Source organism: Pongo abelii, chromosome 1 (assembly GCF_028885655.2).
Source record: "Pongo abelii isolate AG06213 chromosome 1, NHGRI_mPonAbe1-v2.0_pri, whole genome shotgun sequence".
NCBI classification, from domain to species: domain Eukaryota; kingdom Metazoa; phylum Chordata; class Mammalia; order Primates; family Hominidae; genus Pongo; species Pongo abelii.
Window position 1 is genome coordinate 23,520,302 of NC_071985.2, and position 14,860 is coordinate 23,535,161.

A 14,860-nucleotide genomic window follows, 5' to 3' on the forward strand; every position below is an offset into this window, starting at 1 on the left:
GCTCAGCTGGCTCCCAGGAGCTAAGTCTATAAAGCTTCCCTGACGAGAGACACTTGGGGTCTTCCCAGCCCTTTGCTGGAAAGTTTTCTTAGAAATGTCTTTCTGGCACTGTGGTCAAGTATTTTTGGAAGTTTCTAAGCATCTTGACGCTTGGAAAAGTGCATGGTTAGGCTGGAGAGAAGACTGTCAGGGAGTCGTGCCGAGGGAACCAAACGAGTGATCCAGGAGGTGAAATCAGCCTTATTTCTTTATGATTCTGGGACCTTTTCCTGACCCCAGGACAGATCTGGGAAGCGGTAGGTCAATAGGCTCCTAGTTTATGTGTGTTGTGGTGGTGGTGGGTGGAGGGTGAACTGAAGGGTGAGGTTTCCCAGCTTTCTGGAATCCCCTACCTCTGCTCCCTGTAGACAGAGGCGCTCTCTTCTGCTGTCTCCTTGTAAGACCTTGACAGCTTAACTGACTAATAATTTCTAGAAGCAGGACTTCTTCTTGGTACCCTCCACAGAGGTCCTGGTGCAGGATGTAAAAGGAAAGAAAACTCACCCTTTCAGGAGACCAGGAAAGGGAAGTTTTATGGATTTAGGAATCTAAGCCAGAGCAGCTCTGAAATGAGTCATGATTTCTTAAGCACACACCATATTAAGCAGCTCATCTAGGCATTGTACATCTATTTTTAATACCACTATTGATGTATATCTTACATATTGTATAACTTACTCATTTCAAGTGTACAATTCAGTGAATTGTTAGTAAATTTACCAAGTTGTATAACCCTCACCATAAATCCATTTTAGAACATTTCCATGACTCCAATAAAAGTCCTCAGTCCCATTTACTGTTAATCCCCTTTCTCCCCCTCCTCCAGGCAACCTTTAATCTAGTTTCTTTTTTGCAGAGATGGGGTCTCACTGTGTTGCCCAGGCTGGTCTTGAACTCTTGGCTTCAAGCAATCCTCCCACCTCACCCTCCCAAAGTCCTGAGATTAGAGGTGTGAGCTGCAGGGCCCAGCTCCATAATCTATTTTCTGTCTCTAAATTTTTCTTTTCTGGACATTTCATATAAATGGAATCATAACAGGCCAGGCACGGTGGCTCACACCTGTATTCCCAGCACTTTAGGAGCCCGAGGTGGGTGGGTCACTTGAGGTCAGGAATTCCAGACCAGCCTGGGCAACATGTTGAAACCCCATCTCTACTAAAAATACAAAAAATTAGCCAGGCATGGTGGCGCGTGCTTGTAATCTCAGCTACTCAGGAGGCTGAGGCAGGAGACTCACTTGAACCCGGGAGGCAGAGGTTGCAGTGAGCCAAGATTGTACCACTGCACTCCAGCCTGGGTGACAGAGCAAGACTCTGTCTCAAAAAAAGAAAAAAAAAACCCACTAAATAAAATAAATAAATACATGGAAGCATACAGTATGCATTGTTTTGGGTCTGGCTTCTCTCTCCACGTAGCATTTGCAAGACTTATCCATGGCATAGCATGTATCAGTAGTTTGTTCTTTATCATTGCTCAGTAGTATTTCATTGTGTGGATGTACCACATTCTCTCTATCCATCCATTCACCAGTTGATGGACAGTTAGGTTGTTTCCTTTTTTGTTTTTTTTTTGAGACAGGATCTCATTCTATTGTCCAGGCTGGAGTGCAGGGATGTGATCATGGCTCAACGCAGCCTCAACCTCCGGGACTCACGTGATCCTCCTGCCTTAGCCTCCTAAGTAGCTGGGACTACAGGCATGTGCCACCATGCCTAGCTAATTTTTTTATATTTTTTGTAGAGATGGTGGTTTTCCCATGTTGCTCAGGCTGGTCTTGAACTCCTGGGCTCAAGGGATCCGCCCACTTTGGCCTCCCAAAGTGCTGGGATTACAGACATGAGCCACTGTGCCCAGCCTTGTTTCCAATTTTTGGCTATCATGAATAATGTTACTAAGAACATTTGTGTGTAGATAGGCTAAATCCTCACAACAATCCTGTCGGGTAGGCATTGTCATCCTCACTTTACAGACGAGGACACCGAGGAGCATAGAGATTAAATAACTCACCCAAGGGCACACAGCTGCAATATTTCATCAGGCCTAGGAAGCACATTTGCACCATATTTTCATGCTTCTGAAACTGGGATGCATCTCATAATCAGTGGCTTGTCATAGCTTACTTGGCAGCATTTTCCCCTTTCCTCATGGTACATAAAATGATGGTATATTTTACAATCAAGGGCATCTTGATGAGATATGGCATTAAGTGGCTGGCCTTAGAGGTCTCCCTTTCAGTTCACTCTTGTGTTAGGCCTGTTGGTTGCAAGTGACAGAAATCCCACTCAAAGGGAAATTTACTGGCTTGGTAATAGGAGAGGATCCTCGGACTAGGTCTTTGGGTTGGAGGAAGAGCTGCAGGGACCCTGAAAGGGGACTCCACACAGTTAAGTCTCTGTCCGTCTTTTGTTGCTGCTCATCTTTGCCAGCAGGCTCTGTTCCTCCATGAGGCAACCCCCGCTTAATAGTCCAAGGAGTGAAGTAACCCAAAAAACCTCTCTTCCTACCTCTGTGCATCAATTCTAAGGGAGAATTCTGAATGGTCCTGCTGGGATCACATGCCCATCTCTGGCCCATCACTGTGGCCTGGGGAATGAGTCCCTCAAGGATCCAGCCCTGGTGGACATGCCCTTCCTTGTGGGTAGAAAATCTGTTGCCAGGCCGGGCATGGTGGCTCATGCCTTTAATCCCAGAACTTTGGGAGACTGAGGCGGGCAGATCACCTGAGGTCAGGAGTTTGAGACCAGCCTGGCCAACACGGTAAAACCCTGTCTCTACTAAAAATACGAACATTAGTCTGGCATGGTGGCGGGCGCCTGTAGTTCTAGCTACCTAGGAAGCTGAAGCAGGAAAATCGCTTGAACCGAGGAGGCAGAGGTTGCAGTGAGCTGAGATCGCGCCACTGCACTCCAGCCTGGATGACAGAGCGAGACTCCATCTCAAAAAAAAAAAGAAAGAAAAAACAAGAAAAGAAAAGAAAATCTGTTGCCAGAGGAGGGTAAGTAAGTGAGTTGGGTGGCCAGCATCACTGAGCCTTCAGGCCACTATCACATGGTGTCACTCATTGTCATGTGATTATAGATATTACTGACTAAGGGGGTCTTCAGAAAGAATATCTGAAGTTTTTGATTTGTTTATTCTGTTGTGAGGTAATATTCTAGAGAGGTTAATTATACCTCTAAAAACTGTGTTGTTTGAAAATTAGCTGGGTGTGGTGGTGGACTCCTGTAATCCCAGCTACTTAGGAGGCTGAGGCAGGAAAATCACTTGAACCTGGGAGGTGGCGGATGCAGTGAGCTGAGATTGTGCCACTGCACTCCAGCCTAGGCAACAGAGCGCGACTCTGTCTCAAAAAAATAAAAAATAAATAAATAAATAAAAGTGTTGTTTGAAGGACTTAATAAAGCAATAAAATATTCATGTAATATTCTAGATTTAATTATATTTAAACTTCTCATCAAGTAAAGATTTGTTTGCAGACAGTTCTGTAATAAAAACATGAAAAATCTTTTAGGAAACTAAACCTGTGAATTTGCCATGTTGAATTTAAGCTTCTAAGTATCGGTTTATATTTAACTCTGGCTTTAAACTGTGTGATATCACTTCTGCATCTCCCAAAAGATCTGGCACCTTTCTACCTCCACCCTGTTGCTCAAGTTCCCTTTGTTTGAATTGCCCTCCCCACGTCCATCTAGCCAAATTCTACCTTCAATTTAATGTCACTGTCTGCAGGGGTCTTCCCTACTAGCTGTATCTGAAGGCAGTTTCTCTGTCTTTGAATTCCCACAGCCCCCTCATTAGGACTAGACACTCATCTGAGAAAAGCCTATAGCAGCATAATTTCCTGACCATTTGTTGGGTTTTTCCTTCCTATGTCTTCGTTTTCCCATTTTAGGAAAATAGGCTCTTCAGTGCCTTTGCCTCAGGAAAGATTAAGTCATTGGGCTTCAGACACTTAAATCCAATATCATTCAGATAGAGATTAAGCTGCTATATAACACAGACCCCAAAATGCAGTCATGCAAAAAGGATAGAAGCTTATTTCTATCTTACGAACCAATCTGGAGGTGGGCAGCAGTGGTTTGAGATAAGTAAGCTGCTCGGCTCCACGTGGTTATTCAGGAACCCAGGTTTCTTTCTTGTCTGTTGTTCCTCCGTCTCCTAGGGTATAGTCTTCATCTGCATGGTTGCAGCTGGAACACCATCCCGTTTGTGTTCCAGCCTATGGAAAAGGTAAAGAATTTAGAAAAGCATGTGCTTCATATTTTATGGCCAAGGCTTGGAAATGACACACATCACTCATACTCACATTCCATTGTCTGCAATTACATCATATGGATGCATCATATAGATGCATCTAGTTAGAAATGTGCTCTGTCTCTAGAGTAATGTGTGCTTATTTAAAAGTCAAGTATGTGGCCAGGCGCAGTGGCTCACGCCTGTAATCCCAGCACTTTGGGAGGCTGAGGCGGGTGGATCACGAAGTCAGGAGTTCAACACCAGCCTGACCAACATGGTGAAACCCTGTCTCTACTAAAAATACAAAAAATACAAAAATTAGCCAGGCATGGTGGCGGGCACCTATAGTCCCAGCTACTCAGGAGGCTAAGGCAGGAGAATCACTTGAATCGCTTGAACCCGGGACGCAGAGGTTGCAGTGAGCTGAGATCGCACCACTGCACTCCAGCCTGGGTGACAGAGTGCGTCTCCGTCTCAAAAACAAACAAACAAACAAACACCTCAATTATTAGGAAGGAGGGGAGAAGATATTTTGAGACATAACTAGCAGCTTACTACATTTTATTTTTTGGCTTTTGGCTTTAGTTTTCTCAGAGCTGGTGTCATTGAAGAGATTATGCCGAGTGCTTCTGGGGACAGGGAAGTGGGGACAAGCAGTAAGACCAAGAAGAGAGAATCTAGGGAGAGAAGAGGACTCCTGTACCAGTGGTCTATTGCTGCATAATAAAATATCTCAAAATTGTTAGTGTTAAATATTGACAACATAGGTGAGCAGGGTTGTGATTTTAAAAAATTTAAAAAGAAAAAAATGTTGACCACATTTATTTTGCTCACAGATCTACTATTTTTGTAACATTTGATGGAGACAGCTTATCTCTGCCCTACTCAGTATCAGCTCAAGCATCTCAAAGCCTGGGTGCTGAGATCATCTGAGGGCTCTCTCAGTGACCTGTTTGGTTATTGAGGGTTGTTGGCTGGGACTTTAGTTGGTCTGTGGCTAAAACACCTTCACATGGCCTTTCTGTATGGATGCGTGGCTTTCCCATAGCCTGGGGCATGGGTTCTAAGAGCAAACCTCCTACGAGCAATTGATAAGCAGACACTTATTGCCTTTTATTTTTATTATATTTTATTTATTTTTTGAGATGGAGTCTCACTCTGTTGCCCAGGCTGGAGTGCAGTGGCACAATCTCAGCTCATTGCAACCTCCACCTCCCAGGCTCAAGTGATTCTCTGCCTCAGCCTCCCCAGTTGCTGGGATCACAGGCACACACCACCACACCCAGCTAATTTCGTATTTTTAGTAGAGGCAGGGTTTCAGCATGTTGGCCAGGCTGGTCTCAAACTCCTGACCTCAAGAGATCTGCCTGCCTTAGCTTCCCAAAGTGTTGAGATTACAGCCATGAGCCATGGTGCCCAGCTTATTGCCTTTTATTTATTTTATTCTATTTCATTTTATTTTATTTTTTTTGAGACAGAGTCTTGCTCTGTCACCCAGGCTGGAGTGCAATGGCACGATCTCGGGCTCACTTGGGTTCAAGTGATTCTCCTGCTTCAGCCTCCCGAGTAGCTGGGACTACAGGCACCCACCTCGGCCTCCCAAAGTGTTGGGATTACAGGCATGAGCTACTGCACCTACCCAATTTTAAATCTTAAGTATTTATTTTACTTATCACCTATGTAAGAAAAAATATAACCACCTCACCAGAGATATCATTGCTTAGGATGAGGCTGAATTTATTTAGGTAAAAAATAGTGAGTCGATTTAAAGAAATACCTTAAGTAAATAAATCTGAGGTCAGGCGTGGTGGCTCATGCCTGTAATCCCAGCACTTTGGGAGGCCGAGGTGAGTGGATCATGAGGTCAGGATATTGAGACCATGGTGAAACCCCGTCTCTACTAAAAATAGAAAAAATTAGCCGGGCGCGGTGGTGGGCGCCTGTAGTCCCAGCTACCCGGGAGGCTGAGGCAGGAGAATGGCATGAACCCAGGAGGCGGATCTTGCAGTGAGCCGAGATCACGCCACTGCACTCCAGCCCGGGTGACAGAGCGAGACTCCGTCTCAACAACAACAACAAAAATTAAATTAAATTAAAAAAATAAATAAATAAATCTGAGTGAGGACTAGAGAAGGCTCTGTAGCAAGTTCAGGATGCAGTGCAAGCTGCTCTTTCTTTTGGCCCTTATCAATATCCGAGTGTCTGTGGCAATGGGGATGCTATATGGAGGCCCTGGGAAGCACCAGTAAGAGAATCACAGCACAGGCCTCTAGGGTTTGGGAACAGATGCACAGCCTGTTTCACAGATAACTATTCTGGCTTGCTGCTGGTCCCTGGTAGAAGCAGAACACCTAGTTATGGGTCATGAAGCGGCCGCATGTGCACTGCATATTGTCTTACTCACCCCGCCGCGGGATGAGTAAGACTGGGCACGTGCAGCAGCAATCTCTAATCACGTGGAGACGGCATATGTACACTGGGCTCGAGCAGGCTCAGAAGGCACAACTGAGCTCTGCGAGCAGGTGGCGCAGACTCCTTCGACAGCGATTCTTGCCTTATTGCCTGTTTTCCTTCATTCCTAGGACCTCATAGAAAGTACCTTGTGTCAGCTGGGCACCGTCATTCATGCCTGTAATCCCAGCACTTTGGGAGGCCGAGGCAGGTGAATCACCTGAGATGAGGAGTTTGAGATCAGCCTGGGCAACATGGTGAAATCCCGTCTCTACTAAAAGTACAAAAATTAGCCCGGTGTGGCCTGTAATCCCAGCTACTCAGGAGGCTGAGGCATGAGAATCACTTGAACTCAGGAGGCTAAGGTTGCAGTGAGCCCGAGATCACACCATTGCACTCCAGCCTGGGCGACAGAGTGAGACTTCATCTCAAAAAAAAAAAAAGTTCCTGTGTCAGTTGACTGAGGAGGAAAAAAATCCAGACTTGGTTTACAGATTGCTCCTGCACAACTGAGAGTGGACAGCTGGAGCCCTCCAGCCCCGCCCCAGGATGGCCCTGAAGGACAAGTGGTGAAAGAAAATCTTCCTGGGGGGCAGAACTTCAAGAGGCACATTTGTTTGTCTACTTTGCCTGGATGGAGAGACAGCCAGATGGAGGGATCTACATAGATTCACTGGCAAGAACATGGAAGTAGGACTGGTGACAAGGAGGTCTGGGGAAGAAGTATGTGGACAGATCTCTCCAAACAGGCCCAGAATATAAAGATATTTGGGTCCCATGTGAATGCACACCAAAGAGTATCACTGCAAAGGAGGCTCTTGACTATCAGGGGAACAAAGCATGTTCTCTGGAGGTCGGGCTGTCTCTTTTTCCAGCTACCATTGCTTGCCCAATGGACCTATGTAACAAAGTGGCTGTGTGGCAAGATTGGAGGCTATGCACAAGCTCAACAACATGGACTTCCCCTCACCAAGGCTGAGTAAGTCATCAACTAACTGCCTAATCTGCCAACAGCAAAGACAAACACTGAGCCCACTGTGGCTCCTTGGGGGACCCAGCCAGCCATCTAGTGGCAAATTGATTACCCTGGACTTTTTCCATCATGGAAAGGACATTATACACATATTCTGGATTTGCTTTGCCTGTTCATCTTGTTTCTGCCAGCACCACCATGCATGTATTAACAGAATGCCTTCCTCACCATCCTAATACTCCACTCAGTACTGCTTCTGATCAAAAGATGAGCAGCAATGGCCTACTGCCCATGGAACAAACTGATTTTTTTTGTTATTTTTCTTTTTCTTTTCTTTTTTTTTTTTTTGAGACAGAGTCTTGCTCTGTCGCCCAGGCTGGAGTGCAGTGGCGCAATCACAGCTCACTGCAAGCTCTGCCTCCAGCATTCACGCCATTCTCCTGCCTCAGCCTCCGGAGTAGCTGGGACTACAGGCGCCCGCCACCACGCCCGGCTAATTTTTTGTATTTTTAGTAGAGACGGGGTTTCACCTTGTTAGCCAGGATGGTCTCGATCTCCTGACCTCGTGATCTGCCCGCCTCGGCCTCCCAAAGTGCTGGGATTACAGGCGTGAGCCACCGCGCCCGGCCTTCTTTTTCTTTTCTTTTTTTTTTTTTTTTTCTGAGATAGAGTTTCACTCTTTTTGCCCAGACTGGGGTGCAATGGTGCTATCTCGGCTCATTGCAACCTCTGCCTCCCCAGTTCAAGCAATTCTCCTGCCTCAGCCTGCCAAGTAGCTAAGATTACAGGCACCTGCCACCACGCCTGGCTGATTTTTGTATTTTTAGTAGAGACGGGTTTTCACCATGGTGGCCAGGCTGGTCTTGAACTCCTGACCTCAGGTGATCCGCCCACCTTGGCCTCCAAAAGTGCTGGGATCACAGGGGTGAGCCACCGTGCCCAGCCCTTGTTTGTTTTTAAGGCAGGATCTCGCTCTGTCACCCAGGTTGGAGTGCAGTGGTGTGATCTCAGCTCACTGTAGCCTCAAACTCTTGAGCAAGTGATCCTCCCAGCTCAGCCACCCAAGTAGCTAGGATTACAGACACACACCACCACACCTGGCTAATTTTTATTTTATTTTATTATTTTGTTTTGTTTGAGACAGGGTCTCGCTTTGTCGCCCAGGCTGGAGTGCAGTGGTGAGATCTCGGCTCGCTGCAACCTCTGCCTCCAGGGTTCAAGTGATTCTCTTCCCTCAGCCTCCCAAGTAGCTGGGATTATAGGCGCCTGCCACCAAGCCCGGCTAATTTTTGTATTTTTAGTAGAGACGGGTTTTCACCATGTTGGCCAGGCTGGTCTCGAACTCCTGACCTCAAGTGATCCACCTGCCTTGGCCTCCTGAAGTGCTAGGATTACAGGTGTGAGCCACTGCGCCCAGCCATGCCCGGCTAATTTTTGTATTTTTAATAGAGACGGGGTTTCACCATCTTGGCCAGGCTGGTCTTGAACTTCTGACCTCATGATCCACCTGCCTAGGCCTCCCAAAGTGCTGGGATTACAGGCGTGAGCCACTGCGCCCGGCCTCACTTTTTTCGTTTCTTTTTCTTTCTTTCTTTTTTGAGACGGAGTCTCGCTCTGTCACCCACGCTGGAGTGCAGTGGTGTGATCTCGGCTCACTGCAACCTCCGCCTCCCGGGTTCAAGTGATTTTCCTGCCTCAGCCTCCTGAGTAGCTGGGGGTTACAGGTGTGCGCCACCACGTCTGGCTAATTTTTGTATTTTTAGTAGAGATGGGTTTTCGCCCTGTTGGCCAGGCTGGTCTCGAACTCCTGGCCTCAAGTGAGCCGCCCGCCTTGACCTCCCAAAGTGCTGGATTACAGGCGTGAGCCAACGCGCCCGGCCCCTGAGATCACTTTCGCGGGGCAGAGGGGATGCAGCTGCGGGGAACAGGCTCGAGCGCTGCGGAGCCGGGAATTACTGAGTCCCGCGAGGCGCAGGCAGGACTGGCACTGTTTTTTCCAGCTCGCGGGCTCGCAGTTCATAGTATGACATCCCCACCCGTCGGCTCGGAGGCTGCTGAGCACTAACCCGCTTTGTTTTCCAAAGTGCCACGCTTCACCCACCCGGCAGGATGTGCGGCACCTTCAGGGCCGCAGCTGCAGCTCGCGGGCTCCAGGCGTTCGCATGGCTGGGCCGGGCGCTGGAGGCGGCCCTCACCCGTGGGACAGTGCCCCCCAGGCCCCGGGACGGAAAGGAGCTGCGGCGACGGCGGGAGTGGGCCCTGCCCCCGGCGAGGCTGAGGCCTCAGGAGCGGACCTCATTGCAGGCAGCCCGGGCGGGAACGGCGGGAGAGTCCCGGGTCGTGGGGGTGACCCAGCCAGGGCTAGCGGAGAAGGGCGCGTAAGTTCGGTAAACCTGGGAAAGCGCGGGTGGCGGGAACCCCCTGGGCAGGCGGGCGCGCGGGGGCGGACCCGGTGGGCGTGGCGGGCTCCGGGGGCGTGGCCTGGGCGCTGGGGCCGCGTCACGTGACAACGACCGAGGCCAGAGGTGCTGTTGGGCGAACGCGAGGCGTCTGAAAGGATCAGTTTCGCGTTTTGGGGAAAGATCTCTCTGGCACCTGGGGCTGGGGAGGGCAAGCCGGAGGAAGAGAGCCCGGGTGAGGCGGCGATTTCAGAAATTCCTGAAAAGGGAGAAGCCCGCCCCGGAGCCACGACAGTGGGGACTCTGGAGGGATGCTGGGGACCGGCCTCCACGACCTGGGGGGGAGGGGGGAGGGGACGAGCGGCGGGCACCCTGAACCCTTAGTCCTCGAGGCCCTGACAGCGACCCTCCCTCATGCTGCCCCCGAGGAGGAGTTGGAAGGAGCAGGTGGCCCCACGCCCCGTTTCCCGAGACTGCGGGCAGCGCTCCTCAGGAGTCTGTCCGGGGCCGGCTACTTCCGCCACTAACAGCAGAGTCGCCCGGGCCGCAGGAAGGGCCTGGTGCGCGGCCATCTGCTGACCAGTCTGGAGCTAGCGTGGTGGCTTCGGCTGCGCTGACAGTGAGGCCACCGAGGTCTCTTACACACCATCAGGCTTCACAGGCCCCTCACCCGGCTAAGTCCGGGCATGGCATGCCTTGAGGGTATCCGAGGCTGTGACATCTTAGCAGAAATCCAAGCTAGCCCTCTCCACCCCCTCCACTCTACCTCCCCTTCACTTGGAATCAGAACTGTTTTATTTCAGCTCCAAATGTGATGATGACCAAATTAAATCCACCGTGAATTGAGACCTCACTGTGTGTGCCCGGCTCTGTGCTAAACATTTGTCATGCGTTCTCTCACATAATCCCCGGACCTCCTACCACTTTCGTTATTTTTGCCTTGCCAGCACTAATTGTAAAACTGAACTCTTATTATTACGATGTTTTAATTGACTCAAATTTAAACTTAGAGGTGTTATACGAAATCACAGGTTTGATGTGCAATGTTTATTTTACTAATTCATATACAACATATAGACCTTGAAAATGTTTGAAACTGGCCGGGCGTGGTGGCTCACGCCTGTAATCCCAGCACTTTGGGAGGATGAGGCAGGCGGATCACCTGAGATCAGGCGTTTGGGACCAGCCTGGCCAACATGGCGAAACCCTGTCTCTACTAAACATACAAAAATTAGCCAGGCGTGGTGACACGCACCTGTGGTCCCAGCCACTCGGGAGGCTGAGGCATGAGAATCACTTGAACCAGGGGGCAGAGGTTGCAGTGAGCCAAGATTGTGCCACTGCACTCCAGCCTGGGCAACAGAGCAACTCCGTCTCAAAAACTAAAAATTAATACATACACACATTTAACAAATTGGATCGGCCTTTTTTTTTTTTTTTTTTTTTTTTGAGACTGAGTTTCGCTCTTGTTGCCCAAGCTGGAGTGCAATGGCGCGATCTCAGCTCACCGCAATCTCCGCCTCCCGGGTTCAAGCGATTCTCCTGCCTCAGCCTCCCGAGTAGCTGGGACTACAGGCGCCCGCCACCATGCCCAGCTAATTTTTTGTATTTTTAGTAGAGACGGGGTTTTACTGTGTTAGCCAGGATGGTCTCAATCTCTTGACCTTGTGATCCGCCCCCCTCGGCCTCCAAAGTGCTGCGATTACAGTGTGAGCCACTGCGCCCGGCCCTTTTTTTTTTTTGAGACAGGGTGTCACTCTGTCACCCAGGCTGGAGTGCAGTGACGCGGTCACAGCTCACTGCAGCTTCAACCTCCCCGGGTTCAGGCGATCCTCTCACCTCAGCCTCTTGAGCAGCTGGGACTACAGGCAAGCAGCAGCACGCCTGGCTAATTTTTGTATTTTTTGTAGAGATGGGTTCTTCTATGCTGCACCAAGTTGTTCGGGAGCTCCTGGGCTCAAGCAATCCGCCTGCTTCGCCCTCCACAGTGCTGGGATTGCAGGCATGAGCCACCATGCCCAGCCCTGCCTCAGTCTTTTTGATGGTTATGTGGTATTTCTTTTTAAAATTTTTTGTTTGGATTTTGTTTTAGAGTATGTTGCCTAGGGAGGACTCGAACTCCTGGGCTTAAAAAATCCGTATTTTATTGTTTTCTTTGACTATGAATTATTTAGTTGTTTTATGTTCAGGCAGCTGGTCTGTTTCTAGTTGCTTTTTTTTTATTAATTTTAGCTTAATTCCATCGTGATTGAAGAACATACTCTATGTAACTGCAGTTAAGAATATTTGTTAGGCTTTCTATCAGCTCTGCATGTGAACAACTTTGGTAAAAAATTTTCCTTGTGAATTTGAAAAGAATGAATTCAGTTGTTGAGTTCAGAGCTCTATATATGTTAGTTGATGAAGTTTGTTAATTGTGTTGTTCAGATCTTCTATATCTTTACTTCTTGTTTTTTCTCTCAGCTGATATAAAATATATTTTGAAGTCTCCTACAATGATTGTGAATTTGTCTACTTCTCTGTTTAGTTTTCTCTGCTCTGTATATTTTCAACCTGTGCTGTTAGGTGCATACAGATTTAGGATTGTGATGTCTTCCTTTTTGATTGCTTCCTTTAGCATTATGAAATGGCCTCTTTACCTCTTGTTGTGTTTCTTCCCTTAAAGTATACTTTTATGTTTGTTTGTTGTTTTTATTTTTGAGATGGGGCCTCACTCTGTCGCTCAGGCTGGAGTGCAGTGGCCTGATCAGGGGTCACTGCAGCCTCTACCTCCTGGGCGCAGGCAATCTGGAATCCCACCTGAGCCTCCCCAGTAGCTGGAACTACAGGCCCACACCACCACACCCAGCTAATTTTTTTTTTTTTTTTTTTTTTTTTGAGGAGGAGTCTCGCTCTGTTGCCCAGGCTGGAGTGCAGTGGCACGATCTCAACTTACTGCAAACTTCACTTCCCAGGTTCACGAAATTCTCCTGTCTCAGCCTCCCGAGTAGCTGGGACTACAGGCACCCACCACCATGCCCGGCTAATTTTTGTATTTTTAGTAGAGACGGGGTTTCACCATGTTAGCCAGGATGGTCTCGATCTCCTGACCTCGTGATCCACCTGCCTTGGCCTCCCAAAATGCTGGGATTACAGGCCTGAGCCACCATGCCCGGCTTTTTTTTTTTTTTTTTTTTTTTTTTTGAGATGGAGTCTTGCTCTGTCACTCAGGCTGGAGTGCAATGGCGTGATCTCAGCTCACTGCAAACTTCACCTCCCAGGTTCAAGCGATTCTCCTGCCTCAGCTTCCCGAGTAGCTGGGATTATAGGCATGTGCCACCATGCCTGGCAAATTTTTTTTTTTTTTTTGAGATGGAATCTTGCTCTGTCACAGAGGCTGGAGTGCAGTGGCACAATCTCGGCTCACTGCAACCTCCACCTCCCAGGTTCAAGTGATTTTTGTGCCTCAGCCTCCGGAATAGCTGGGACTACAGGCGCACACCACCATGCCTGGCTAATTTTTTGTATTTTTAGTAGAGACTGGGTTTCACCACATTGGCCAGGCTGGTCTTGAACTCCTGACTTCAGGTGATCCATCTGCCTCAGCCTCCCAAATTGCTGGGATTACAGGCATGAGCCACTGCGCCCGGCCCAATGTCTTACACTTTGGATTTATCAGGTTGTTTCTTTATCCTTATTATATTCAGTTTAAACATTTTGGCTAAAAGGTTGGGTGATGTTGCGTCCTCAGTATGATGTCAGTTTGTCTCCTTTTTGATGACATGAAATTTCATCGTTTGATTAAAGCCTAGTTTCTCTTGAATTCACTCTAATCAGGTTTTGTTCCCTCTATTTCATCAAAACTGTTATTAGGATCACCAATGACCTCTACAAATTCAATGGTCAATTCTCAGACCTCACACTCCCCTGGACTTAGCATTTGACACCGTAGATCACTTTGTCCTCATTGGAGCACTTTCTTCTTTTGAATTCCAGATGATCACATATGTCTGGCTTTCTTCCTCTCTGCCTATTTCTTCTCAGTCTTCTTTGGAGCTGTCACTCAGTAGTCCCTAAACTCTAAATGTTGAGTGCCTCAGTCCTTGGAGCTCCTCTCTAATTTCTTTTCTTTTTTTTTTTTTTTTTTTTTTTGAGACGGAGTCTTGCTCCGTTGCCCAGGCTGGAGTGCAGTGGCATGATCTCGGCTCACTGCAACATCCGCCTCCCGGGTTCATGCCATTCTCCTGCTTCAGCCTCCCGAGTACCTGAGACTACAGGCGCCCGCCACGACGCCCGGCTAATTTTTTGTATTTTTAGTAGAGACGGGGTTTCACCTTGTTACCCGGGATGGTCTCGATCTCCTGACCTCGTGATCCACCCGCCTCGGCCTCCCAAACTGCTGGGATTACAGGCGTGAGCCACCGCGCCCGGCCTTCCTCTCTAATTTCTATCAGCACCTGCTTCCTTGGTGATCTCAGCTAGTTTTAAGACCATGCTGATGACTTCCAAATTTATATGTCCAGCCCAAACCTCTTTCCTAAACCCCAGGTTCATATCCAATAGTCTCCATGAAATCAATAAAAAGTCTAATTAAGCATCTCAATCTTAACACGTCCAAAACTGAGCTTATATTTCCCAAACCTGTTCCCTCACAGTCTTCCCTGTGTCAAGCAATAGCAACTTCATGCGGCTGCTCAGGTCAAAACCCTGGCCCTATTAACCACCCCCTCCCCCCTTTTTTTTTCTCATGCCTACATCTGTTAAGTCCTAGCCATCCTCCTAT

General features: G+C 48.3%; 1 long non-coding RNA gene across 1 annotated transcript; it reads right to left on the bottom strand.

The window, feature by feature from the left end:
• Positions 1–3,456: 3,456 nt before the first annotated feature.
• On the bottom strand, positions 3,457–10,159 carry LOC112129080 (uncharacterized). Its single transcript, XR_002911506.2, has 4 exons — positions 9,766–10,159; positions 6,680–6,946; positions 4,094–4,258; positions 3,457–3,521 (listed from the first exon to the last, which is right to left on the bottom strand). It is a non-coding gene; the product is annotated as an uncharacterized LOC112129080 (long non-coding RNA).
• Positions 10,160–14,860: the final 4,701 nt, after the last annotated feature.